Below are 12,521 nucleotides of genomic sequence, written 5' to 3' on the forward strand. Positions count from 1 at the left end.
TTTTTTAAAAAATTTTTATAGATTTATTTATTTATTTATTTTTGGCTGTGTTAGGTCTTCGTTGCTGCACGCGGGCTTTCTCTAGTTGCGGCGAGCGGGGGCTGCTCTTCATTACGGTGTGCGGGCTTCTCATTGTGGTGGCTTCTCTTATTGCGGAGCACAGGCTCTAAGTGCACGAGCTTCAGTAGTTGTGGCACGCGGGCTCAGTAGTTGTGGCTCACGGGCTCTAGAGCGCAGGGTCAGTAGTTGTGGCACATGGGCTTAGTTGCTCCGTGGCACATGGGATCTTCCCGGACCAGGGCTCGAGCCCATGTCCCCTGCATTGGTAGGTGGATTCCTAACCACTGCACCACCAGGGAAGTCCCTATCTCATGTTTTTGAGTGTAGTTGCTGTCCATAAATTACAAGTTTCACAAGAGTTCTCTTGAAAATCAAGTAGAGCAGACTCTAGAATATCCTTGGATCAGTGTTCAAATACACGGCAGGATGTGCAGGACACTCTTCCATCTTCAGGATTAATGTTGCAAGAACTTTGACTAAGGGTTAATTCTTTAGTCTAGAAGAGGGATTCACAGTCTGTCTACTAAATTTTTCTTCCCAGTCTGTCTCTTGACCTTTGTGAATATTTCTTTGCTGTATAATCTCTATATCTGTGCCAGATATTTTCTTAATAAATACAATATGACTCTCAGGGAAAGGATTCTGGGAAGATGGCTGGGTAGGAAGCACCAGGAATCTATCTCTCCACTTAGACAACAATTACATGGGGAAAATCTGTCTGATGTAACTATTTTAGAACTCTGGAGTTCATTGAAGTCTTGCAACTTCCAGGGGAAGGCTTGGATAGTAAACTGCAGTTAATTATGATCAGTTTCAGCTTTTAGACAGCAGTAGCTACCCATCCTTCACCTTTAGTCCTATGACAGACAGCTGTGCACATGTTCTTGGGGTAGCTTGGACACAGCTTGTAAGGGCTAGTATGGGTGAAAGAACCATGTCCTCCAAATATCAGGAATACGTGCTCTGATGGCTGATTGCGGCTTTTGACTACAGAAGTGCAGGCAAAGAGGCAGGTAGCCATGGTTGTGCCTCCCTCACGTTGCTGCAATCCTCTCACCCTCTGGCTGAAAATGACTTCCAGGAGACTTATAGGACCACACTTCTTTTGGGGGGAGCCAGACATCAAAGACTAGGACCTTCAAAAGCAATTACATATGCAGGGAAAATTTTTTTAAAAATTAAAAAGTGACCAGGATGCCAAAGGAAAGGCATTGGACAGAAAAGATCTGAAAAGACTTTAAGTTTACACCCCAGGCAAATCTTTGGCACAAACATAGCCTAGGACAATCAAAAAACAAAAACAATAAACAAAAACAATAAAAAAAAACCATCTGGAAATCAGATTCATTCCCCTTTCTCTGGGAAAGTGGGAAAATATGATTTCCAGAACTACCACATTATTAGAATAAATGTCCAATTTTCAACAACAAAAAAATCACAAGACATACAGAAAAACAAGAAAGTATGGCCCATTCAAAGGAAAAGAATAAAACAACATGAACTCTCCCTGGAAAGACATAATTGAAAATCTAGTAGACCAAAGCCTTAAAACAACTGTGTAAAAGATGCTCAAAGAACTGAAGGAAGATATGGAGAAATTCAAGAAAATGGTGTATGAACAAAATGAAAATATCAATAAAGAGATAGAAAACAAAAAAAAATGAAAGAAATTCTGGAACTGAAAAGTGTAAATCTGAAATGAAAATTCACTAGAAGAATACAAAGGCAGATTTGAGCAGACAGAAGAAAAACACAGCAAACTTGAATACAGGACAATGGAACCAGTTGGGATGCTCCCCAGGGACTGAGACACCTGTCGGAGCCTTTTTTGGGATCTCAGACACCTTGCTAATGCCATTGCTGGTGGATGCTATTTTGGAATTCTCCCTCCAACATGGGAGATGTTAGCACCAGTGGGCATGCCCCACTGAGAGTCCCACCAATCCCTGTACCTTGGCCAAGCCTCACAGCCAGCCAAGTAGTAGCCCCACCCACCAGCACCCTGCAGCAGCCATGACCAGGTCCTACAGCCAGGTCTGCGGTCATCTTCATGCACCAGTGCCCTGCAGAAATGGCAGCTGGGCACTGTATCTGGTCTAGGGGCCAGCCCTGTGCACCAACATGCCACAGCAGCAGCTATGGCTCCACCACAACAGGACGTTGCATGCAGCTCACACAAGGAAAACCCTTTTTGAGTACTTGGACCTGGTGGCCAGGCAGGATTGATTTCATGGTGTCTTTAGGGCTTTTTTATATATAAAATAATATCATCTGAAAACAGACAGTTTTACTTCTTCCTTTTCAGTTTGAATGCCTTTTATTATTATTATTTTTTTTGGCTTAATTACTCTGGCTAGGACTATATTGAATAAAAGTGGTGAGAGTGGGAAGCCTTGCTTTGTTTCTTTTTTTTTTTTTACTTCTATTTTTCTTTTAATTAATTTTTAAAAACTTTTTTATTTATTTATTTTTGGCTGTGTTGGGTCTTCGTTTCTGTGCGAGGGCTTTCTCTAGTTGCGGCAAGCGGGGGCCACTCTTCATCGCGGTGCGCGGGCCTCTCACTATCGCGGCCTCTCTTGTTGCAGAGCACAGGCTCCCGAAGCGCAGGCTCAGTAGTTGTGGCTCATGGCCCAGTTGCTCCGCGGCATGTGGGATCCTCCCAGACCAGGGTTCGAGCCCGTGTCCCCTGCATTGGCAGGCAGAGTCTCAACCACTGCACCACCAGGGAAGCCCCTAATTAATTTTTATTGGAGTATAGTTGTTCCTTGTTTTGTTTCTGATCTTACAGGAAAAGCTTTTAGCTTTTCACCGTTGAGTATGATGTTATCTGTGGGCTTTATTGCATATGGCCTTCATTATGTTGAGGTACAATTCTTGTATACCTAATTTATTGAGAATTTTTATCATGAAAGGGTGTTGAAATTTGTCAAATGCTTTTAATGCATCTACTAACATGGTCATATGATTTTTGTTCTTTATTCTATTAAGGTGATGTATCACATTTATTGGTTTGCATACATTGAAACATCATTGCATTCCAGAGATAAATCCCACTTGGCCATGATGTATGATCATTCTAATGTGCTGTTGAATTCAATCTGCTAGTATTTTGTCAAAGATTTTTGCATTTATGTTCATCAGATATATTGGCCTGTAATTTTCTTTTTTTATAGTGTCTTTGTATCCGGGTAATGCTGGCTTTGTAAAACAAGTTTAGAGGTGCTCTCAAATTTTTTGGAAGAGTTTGAGAAGTATTGGTGTCAATTCTTCTTTAAATGTTTGGTAGAATCCACTCGTGAAGCCATCTGGCCCTGGGCTTTTCTTTGGTAGATGACTTTTGATTACTTTTTCAATCTCTTTATCTGTTATTGATTTGCCTAGAAATTCTAATTCCTTATGATTCTGTCTTGGAAGGTTATATGTATCCGGGAATTTATGCATTACTTCTAGTTTATCCAGTTTGATAGCATAGTTGTTCAAGGTAGTTTTCAGTGCACCAACTTGAGAGCACATGTGGTGTGTTGGGGCATATGTCGGCCAGTTGGTGGGTACTGCAGATAAGGTGTCCTGTGGTGTTCATGCACGGGCCTTTTGGTGGAGTCTGCCAGCCAGTTAGTAGGATCTGCAGCCAGGTTTTGAGATCTGAGAGGTGGTTTTTTGAGGTCCCTCCCCTTTCCCCTTCTTCTAGCTCCCTCCAGACTATTCAGCCATGCTGATCCTCTCAGTGATATGAGTGGGATGAGACAGAAATGAGCACTCTGGCAACATGCTGCAAGGCTGGGGAAAATGGGCACTCACTCCTTTCTCACTTTCGCCCTTGGGAAAAATTGTGGGCTGTGGGAGTCTCTCTTGGCACTTAGATCTTCCTCCCCAGGAAAGGGATGATGCAAGTGAAGTTAAACTGTTCTTACCCTCTTTAATGTGTCTAATCTTGGATAGTTTTGCTTGAGTGGGGTGCTGGAATCTCCATACGGGACTCCCAAGTTTCCACAGAGATATTCCTATCCAGGGATGCTTGTCAAAATCAAAGTTTCTGTGGGGTATGAGGACTGGAATCTCCTGATCCACCATCTTGCTGATGTCATTGTCTATTTCTATTTATTTCTGTGTAACAAATAGCATAAACTTAGAAGCTGAAAAACTATACCCTTTTATTATCATATAGCTCTGTAGGTCAGATATTTATGCAAGGTCAACTGACTTCTCTGCTAGGAGTCTTACAAGGTTTAAATAAAGTGGTTTTTTGTTTTGTTTTGTTTTGTTTTATTGTTATTGTTTTGCCAGACTGAACATTACCTAGAGGCACTGAGAAGAATCGACATCTCATTAAACTTTTTGTAAGGATCCAGTTACTTGTGAATGTAGAACAGAGGTCTGTTTTTCATGCTGTTTGTCAGCCCTTTGAGGGAGTCTCAGTTGCTCTCCACAAGGCCTCTTGATCTTCAAAGACAGCAACAATATCACTCCCGAGCTGAATCCTCCTCAAGTTTTGTATCACTCTGAATTTCTGTACTTTCCCCAGGCATGGAAAACCTCTCCTTATAAAAGGCTCACGTCACTAACTACGCTAGAATCTCTCTGATGGACCAACTTCCACAGAGCTCTTCCTGTCCAGGGAGAGTTATCAAAACTGATTTTTCTGTGAGGGTATGAGAGCTGCACTCTCCTATTCAACCATCTTTCTGACATCACTCTGCATTATTTTCTATCACTGTGTAAAGAATTACCATACACTTAGCGAATGGAGACTACACCCATTTATTGTCACATAGCCTGTACGTCAGATGTAAGTCCATACAAGTAATCTCCTGAATCTATGGCCCAAAGATTAGTAAACTTCATTATATTTGCAGAATCCTCTTTGTCACTGAATTTATCATAATCATGGGGGTAGAAATACGTGGCAAACATCATGGAACCATGATGGAATTCAGCCTATCACAGACTGTGAAAGATATCCTAGCCCACCTTAGCACTCACTACCCAGAACAGAACCACACTCAGCAATAGACACCTATCCATCACTCTCAGGACCTGAGGTCTTCCCAGCTGGAGGCAGGATCCTTGGCCCAACTTCCCTGTGGCTCTAGCCTTATTGCACCCAAGTGGGCAAAGAAACCAAGCTTTGGCAGAGCAGTTCAACTAGCAGTGTCCCGTGGTGAGATGAGAACACTCTGACACTGACCCCCTGCTGTGAGGAGTGTGGCACTGGGGAATAAGGCTGTGTGTCAAGTCCATATATCAAGCTGCCTTTAGGAGGGTTCCCAGTGCACGTCCTTCCTTTCTGCTTGTGGAGCGGTTAGGAGTGCGAAGAATGATGCCAAAACAGATAGTGAAGGGAGGGATGCTCTGGAGTACTCTTGCTGCCTGGCCCTGATACATCAGGAAGAAATTTTGTACTGATATCATCAGAGAAACTGACACAAAGACTCAAAGTCTTGATCTCCCCAGTGCTTTCTGCCCTAGGTCCATGTCCCTCCCCACTACATACATCATTCTTCCATGCCCCAAACCCACACACGACTGGAAATATCCTGGGGGCTGAGAATTTACAGGTGAAAGAACATGGGTTTAAAATGCCTGGAGTCTCTGTAATTACCTATATGGGAAAAGAATCTAAAAAACAGTGGATATATTTATATGTAAAACTGATTCACTTTGCTATACACCTGAAACTAACACAACATTGTAAATTAACTATACACCAATAAAAATTTTTTTAAATGATCTTGGGACAATAAAAATTTCATACAAAAAAAATAAAATAAAATGCCTGGAGTGCATTAGTGGCAGTCAGTGTTGGTGATGGTGGAGATTAAAGTGATGCTGGTAGTGGTGGATTATGCTAGCGAGGTGTTTAGAGCAAGCCAGACAGGAGAGGTTCAGGGGCTGGTCCAGGTGGTTTATACATGTGGGTTTTATTATCAATGTTCCAGAAAAGCAGCTCTTCGAACAGAGTGTACTTTCTGCATAATTGATGAAAAATAGACAAAATCCACAAGAGAACATATTGTAAGAAGATGCATGTTCCCAGTGGTAATTTGGGAAATGATGAAGGACCAGTGATGAGGGCAGCCTGTTCATCCACCCATAAAGCAGCATTCCTTTTCTTGTGTCCGCTACAGTTGGTCATTGGTCTGGACAAGGTTAGCAGGTTTCCAAGGTAGAATATATGAATGAGAGGAGACATGGTGGGAGATAGCAGTTCAGGAAATGAGGCAAAATAGCCACACTGCTTGTGTGATGTTGGCGGAAGGGAGACAAATGACCATATGGAAGGATGTTTGCCAATGTGTGTGTGTCTTGGGGGTGAAATTAGGACTGATGATTGGACCAATCATACAGGCAGAGAATAGAGGTCACTAAATATAAACTTGTGAAAATACTTAGTCCCAATTTTTTAATTAAACTTTTCTTAACTGGATTCTCTAGTTAGTAGTTGAAAAGAAAATGAATGTAAAGAATTGAACCTATAACCTAATGACTTAAGTGCTATTATATTCCCTACTTCCTTGATGGGGAAATTGAGGGCTGTAGATTAATGACTTGCCAGGGTCTCATAGCCAGTAGATGTTGGAACGAGTCTTCAAACCCAGATTCATCTGATTTCTGAGTCTGTGCTCTGGCCAGGGCACTTGCAGGTTGGGTTTCTGCCTAGACACATTACTGAAAGATCTGATAGGGGTTGGCGTGGGCCTGGAAGCTTGTGGTGGTTCTAGACGCCCCCTGTCTGGCTGCTGCCCAGGAGAAGGTTCCTGTGCTGGGAGAGATTGTGCCTGATGACCTCTAAGTAGACTGACCATATAATTTATTCCCTAGACTGAAGCACTGGGGAGTGAAAGGGGTAATTTAGTAAGTAAGCTTGGAATAAAGTCATGAATTAGAACTGTTAGATCCCTCCCAACTTTGGAAGTCTCATGGGCTCAGGATAAATTTAATATATGACTTTTATCAAGCTCTCAATTCCTGATCAACCTCTGAAGCTTCCTCTCCTGAAAAACCAGAAAATTTCCACAATACATCATTCAGGGATATGATGTATCATCCAGCATAACGCCACCATTTAAAATGACCATTGTCTTCCAGTGTAACCTGATGTAGACACATTATGGAACGCTGTTTAAGAAACTTTATAGGGAGTTACCACATGATTCAACAGTCTCACTCCTGGGCATATATCTGGAAAAGACTAAAACTCTAATTCGAAAAGATACATGCATCCCAATGATCATAGCGGCACAATTCACAATAGCCAAGCTATGGAAGCAGCCTAAATGTCCATTGACAGACGAATGGATAAACAAGATGTGATGTATATATGTATAATGGAATATTACTCAGTCATAAAAAAAGAATGAATTAATGCCATTTGCAGCAACATGGATGGACCTAAAGATTATCATACTAAGTGAAGTAAGTCAGACAGTGAAAGACAAATATGGTATCACTTACATATGCAATCTAAAAAATAATACAAATGAACTTATTTACAAAACAGAAACAGACTCACAGACACAGAAAACAAACTTATGGTTACCAAAAAGGAAGGTGGGAAGGGATAAATTAGGAGTATGGGATTAACAGATACCAGTATATATAAAACAGGTGAACAACAAGGATTTACTGTATAGCACAGGGAACTATATTCAGTATCTTGTAATAACCCACAATGGAAAAGAATGTGGAAAACAATGTATATATATATTTATATTTTACAGACACGTCACACATATATATATGAATCACTTTGCTGTACACCTGAAACTAATATAATATTGTAAATCAACTGTAGTTCAATTAAAAAAAATTTTTTTAAATAAAACAAAAAAGAAACTTTATGGAGAAGAGTGGATGCATGAAGGCCTGCCAGGAATGTGGTGCAGCATATTCTTCTTTGAGGTGATCATGGCCTTTTCTGGTATAGATTTTACTTATGATGTTTCTAAACGATTTATGTGTGGTTTGGATACACAAATGGAGCGATTTTAGTCATGTAGCATCTCCATTTTATTTTAGTATAATTAGATAGCAGTCAGTTATTTTCTAGTGGGGCCACATCTCCTAAACCTTTATTTGTTTATTGTAAGGACTCTGAACAGAACAGGTACATCATGCCAGAAGAATTCCATAGTCAAGCATCCAGCACTATCCTTCCCTTAGGAAACATCATTGGGATGTTAGAGGAGCATAAATTTCCATGAGAAGATTTGACCAGATCATTATTTTCTGCTTTCACTCTCTTTTCCCAGGTTCCCCAGTGATAACGTGGCCCTTTACAATATCACATTATGCATTGTGTACTATGCACTATTATTATCAATACATCCTTCAAGTTTGCACAGAACAGAGTATCTTCAGTACAACAATGCTATGAAAGAAGAATTCTGTTCCTTGGCAGCTCCAATAATTTGTGTATATCCTGTTTCCTCCACTCTCTACTCCCTCCTCACCCTCTGTTCTAGCAGAGTGATGACGGGGGGATGTGGGACTTGGGGAACCGTGTGCATCTCTGGAATTCCACTATCATATTAGAGTGACCTGCTGAGCATACAGAGGACCCTGGGTCCCTCAGCACAGTTCCTCAGTGTGGGGACTGGGTAACAATGACATCATTCATCCATGCACCCCACACTCCTGCAGAATCTACTCTGAATCATTTTTGTCTTCTGAAGGTGGTGAAGGGGAGTTCTCACGCATCATAGCCCTCCTCTCACAGTGTAGGAGACAGCTGGACTCTCAGTCTGTGGGTGCGTGGGGTTTCTTGGCCCTTTTCCTCCCGTAGTTGCTTTCTGGGCTGGCAGATCCTAAGCATTCATTTATTTGTCCTATTATTCTTGTTTAGTCAGAAATATTACTGAGCGCCTGCTCTGTACCATGCATTGTGCGAGTGCTTCTGGTTAATGGTGAACGTGACTGTCAAGGTCTCTGCCATGAAAGGGTTGTCTAGCTGGAGAAGGAGAGAGGGGAAAGGGAGACTGCCACTGTGACCTGGAATGTTTTCCCTAGCGCCCAACCTGCATATTGGGATCTTGCTCCATGACCTTTCTCCTTCCTTTGGCTGGATCTCCAAGCATGAACACTCTAGTTGGGGGCTTGGCTATTTTTATTAAACATGGTGAGTGAGGTGAAGACACTTGAGAGAATATAAATGGTGAATTGTAATTAAAATATGACAAAAATATTTGCACCATATTTGCCTTGTGTGTCCCATCCTAGTATGTCCCACTCCATGCTGATGACGAAGTATCTGCAAAAATTCTGAGTCTTCCAGCCCAGTCCTGGAGCAGTGTTTGCCTCTATCTATATACATCCAACTTGGTAAAAATGGATCTGCATTTTTAGGGCCTAGAAAAATAAAAGAGTTGAATATGGTAGAAATTGTTTTATACTTTGTAAAATTACCTAGGCATCCATCTAGCACTAAGGCTTCGATTACTTTGTTGTTTGGATAGTATTTGCTGTGTATTTGTTTACTATGTATTCATGATAGGCTGAAGATATATCTTAAATGATGTATTGGCATTTGTAGCAGTGGCTGTAGATCCTGATTTTTGAAAATGCTGAATAATTTTTGTTTTTACAAAAATTATTGCCAACTACTCTCGCAATTGCCAACACCAATTTGGTCCTGACAGGTGACAAAAACTCTCTACTTTCACCAAACATGAGTCAGGCTCCTCTGAGTACTCTTTTTGTCTAGTTCCTGACCTTGGCCCTGTCCTTGGCACAGATAGTCCAGTTTTAGCAAGAATCTTGCTGGGTCAGTTTAGTAAAAACTCTCCATCTTGATAACTGATCAAATTCCTCATTCCCTGCCTCTGTATCTTATCACTCTGCCCTGCCCTCAGCAAAAATCCTGTTGAGTCAGCCTAGCAAGATTTCCCATAGATTTGATGTTTCTTCTTAGTTAATTTTGCATCACTGACCCTCACCCCCACCCCCGCTCCTTGGCTATAAATCTTCACTTGTCCTTCTTGTATTCAGAGTTGAGTCCAATCTCTCTACTCTACTACAAAACCCATTATAGTGGTCCCCTGGAATAAAGTCTACCTTACTGTTTTTAACAAATATCACGAGTGTTTCCTATTTAGTAGAGGGCCATGGTCCTAAATATGAGTACAAATGTTGGGAGGGGGAAAGGAAAGCAAAAGGCACAGGCTGTAACTACAATGAGTGCATCCTGAGCCCTGAGACAGGTGTCAGCCCAGGCTGGGTACTGGCTTCGGCTCTGGAACTGGAGGGCAGGTGGTCATGGGGACTTTGGACCCAGAGGAAATGGCTATCTTAGCAAAGCCTGGCACACATGACAAGCTCTTGTTCTTGGGCCTGGGGCAGTGAGATGTCCAGAGAGTAAAGAGTCAGGGACTGTTGAGGGGCCCAGAGATCTGGTCAGGTGTCGTGTCCCCCACTGATCAGGAGGCAGCCTCAAGGGATCAGGAGGGGCACCTGGGACATTTGTCCTCGGAAGTGTCCAAGGGGGCTGGTTCTGTGGGAACGTTGCCTGGGTCTGCGTGGCTGTGAAACACCCACTGGCAGGTGTGTAAAAGGAAGCTTCTGCCCACAGCCCAGGAGCAGCTCAGGCCAGATTCTTCGGCCTTCCCTCATTGCACACAAGAGCAGTCTGTCCCCACCCTTCCTGGGCACTCTGCGCCCCTGCCGCAGCCACCTCTGCATCTCCCCGCCATCCCAGGCTGAGATGGACAAGTTCCTGCTCCTGCTGCTGGGAGTCTTGCCTTTCGTGCTCTTCCAAGGAGTGGGTGAGTGCCTGTGGTAGCTGGGCAGGGGGTGATGACGCGGAGGTAGGCTGGGCAGCAGCACCTGGATGGTGATCTGACCCACTTGAGAGGGGAGAAGTCAAGGATGAGGTTCCGGGGTGATCTGACCAGCAAGGATTTGAGGTCTCTTTCTGCTGTCCCCATCCCGACTGCTACCAGGGAAAGAGCTCAGGTTCCTTTCCAAGGTCTCAGAGTGGGGCCAGTCCCTCCCTGGGGCCAGACTGGGGCTGGGGGCTCTTCTCAATGGGAGGTTTTGTGGCTTGCTGGGATGGCCCTAAGAGGCAGAGGCAATGATTGCTCAAGACTTTCTATAAAGACACAGCCAAGGGGCAATGATCTACCAGCAACAGGTCCCTGAAAGGCTTATCTTGAACCAATATTCCCATTGTAAGTGACAATATTTCCATTGTCACTTAGATATGTTTGGACATCAGATGTCTTTTGTGGGGAGGTACGGTAAGAAATTTTGTAAGACTGCATCCCCACCTTGGAGCCAGCACAGTCCTCATGTCCCATGATACTCTGGCCTCAGATGCCTGTATGTAGATGCTCTCATTTTGTTCTGCATAATGGCATCATAGCGAGGGGGGCAGCTTTCATTTTATTTTTAATGTAATCAAAAGCCTGTGTAAAAAACCCATATCCTTCCAGAATCAACAGTCATAATATGATGCAAACATTTCCAAGCTTTAAGCATATATTGGAGGAAGTATTTAGGATCATGTTTTTCCCTTGACCCTCTGGACCCTATCAGTGTTCTAGCCCACCTTAATATCAGCCATTCAGCTCTGGAATCAGCCTTCATGTCTGTTTTCTACAGCTTCAGATACATTATGTATGATCTGCCAAAATTTTAAGAAAGGTCAATGTTTGAGGGGCAAAGGCAACTGCACCATGGAACAAGGCCCTGGATGTAGAACCAGAGATTTCTTCATTTTCTCAGAGAAAGGTAATGCTATTAAGCCAGGTTCTTCTGGCCTGCGCTAGTACCTGACTCCTGACACTGGGTAGGGGCTTCAGTCTGAGGGAGCCCTCACTGGGAGGTGGATGTGTCCCTGGTCTGGAGGCCAGGCTTGGGGTGGCTGGGGAAGGTTCCAGGTACTGTTCTCTGGCACTGAGTGTCAGTGTCCTTCTCTTCCAGATGGATGGCGCTACAACCACACTGAATTGGACTGTTATGATTATTGTTCATCTTCAAATTTCTATTTTGGGGACCTGAAGATTTCAACCTTTTGCTGTAAAGGTCGAGATTTCTGTAATAAATATTATGGAAAGGGAAAAGAATGATAGGGTCACTAACAGCTGATTCCTTGTCAGTGATGCCCCCTCACCCTTCTCTTCCTGGCATCTCTGGTCCCATATCCCTCCACACGTGTTCCTGCAGAGCTTGCTGTGTCCTCCTGTCTACTCCAAGTTTCCCTCCTCACTTCTCTCCTGGCAACCGGCTCCTTCTCACCAACATACACCAAATGCTCTCAGCTCACCCTTGATTCATCTCTCTGCTTCGTTCACAACTGCAAATCATCATCCCACCCGGATCCCTCACAGTCACCCTATTCCTCTGGCTGCCTGGCTACCTGGTTTCTGATCCCACCAACTCAGCAGTGACTGCAATGTGCCCAGAAAGGTGAGGGGTACCATCTTATACATCAGGAGTTTGCGGGGTCAGTGGAAAACTCAGGAAAA

General features: G+C 43.2%; 1 protein-coding gene across 1 annotated transcript in view; it reads right to left on the minus strand.

Moving 5' to 3' along the window:
- PATE2 (prostate and testis expressed 2) overlaps positions 1 to 12,521 on the minus strand; it is a 114,544-nt gene that overhangs the window by 3,123 nt on the left and 98,900 nt on the right. The gene's annotated exons all lie outside the window — the stretch shown is intronic.

The sequence above is a fragment of the Balaenoptera acutorostrata genome, chromosome 9 (assembly GCF_949987535.1).
Source record: "Balaenoptera acutorostrata chromosome 9, mBalAcu1.1, whole genome shotgun sequence".
In the NCBI taxonomy this organism is placed as follows: domain Eukaryota; kingdom Metazoa; phylum Chordata; class Mammalia; order Artiodactyla; family Balaenopteridae; genus Balaenoptera; species Balaenoptera acutorostrata.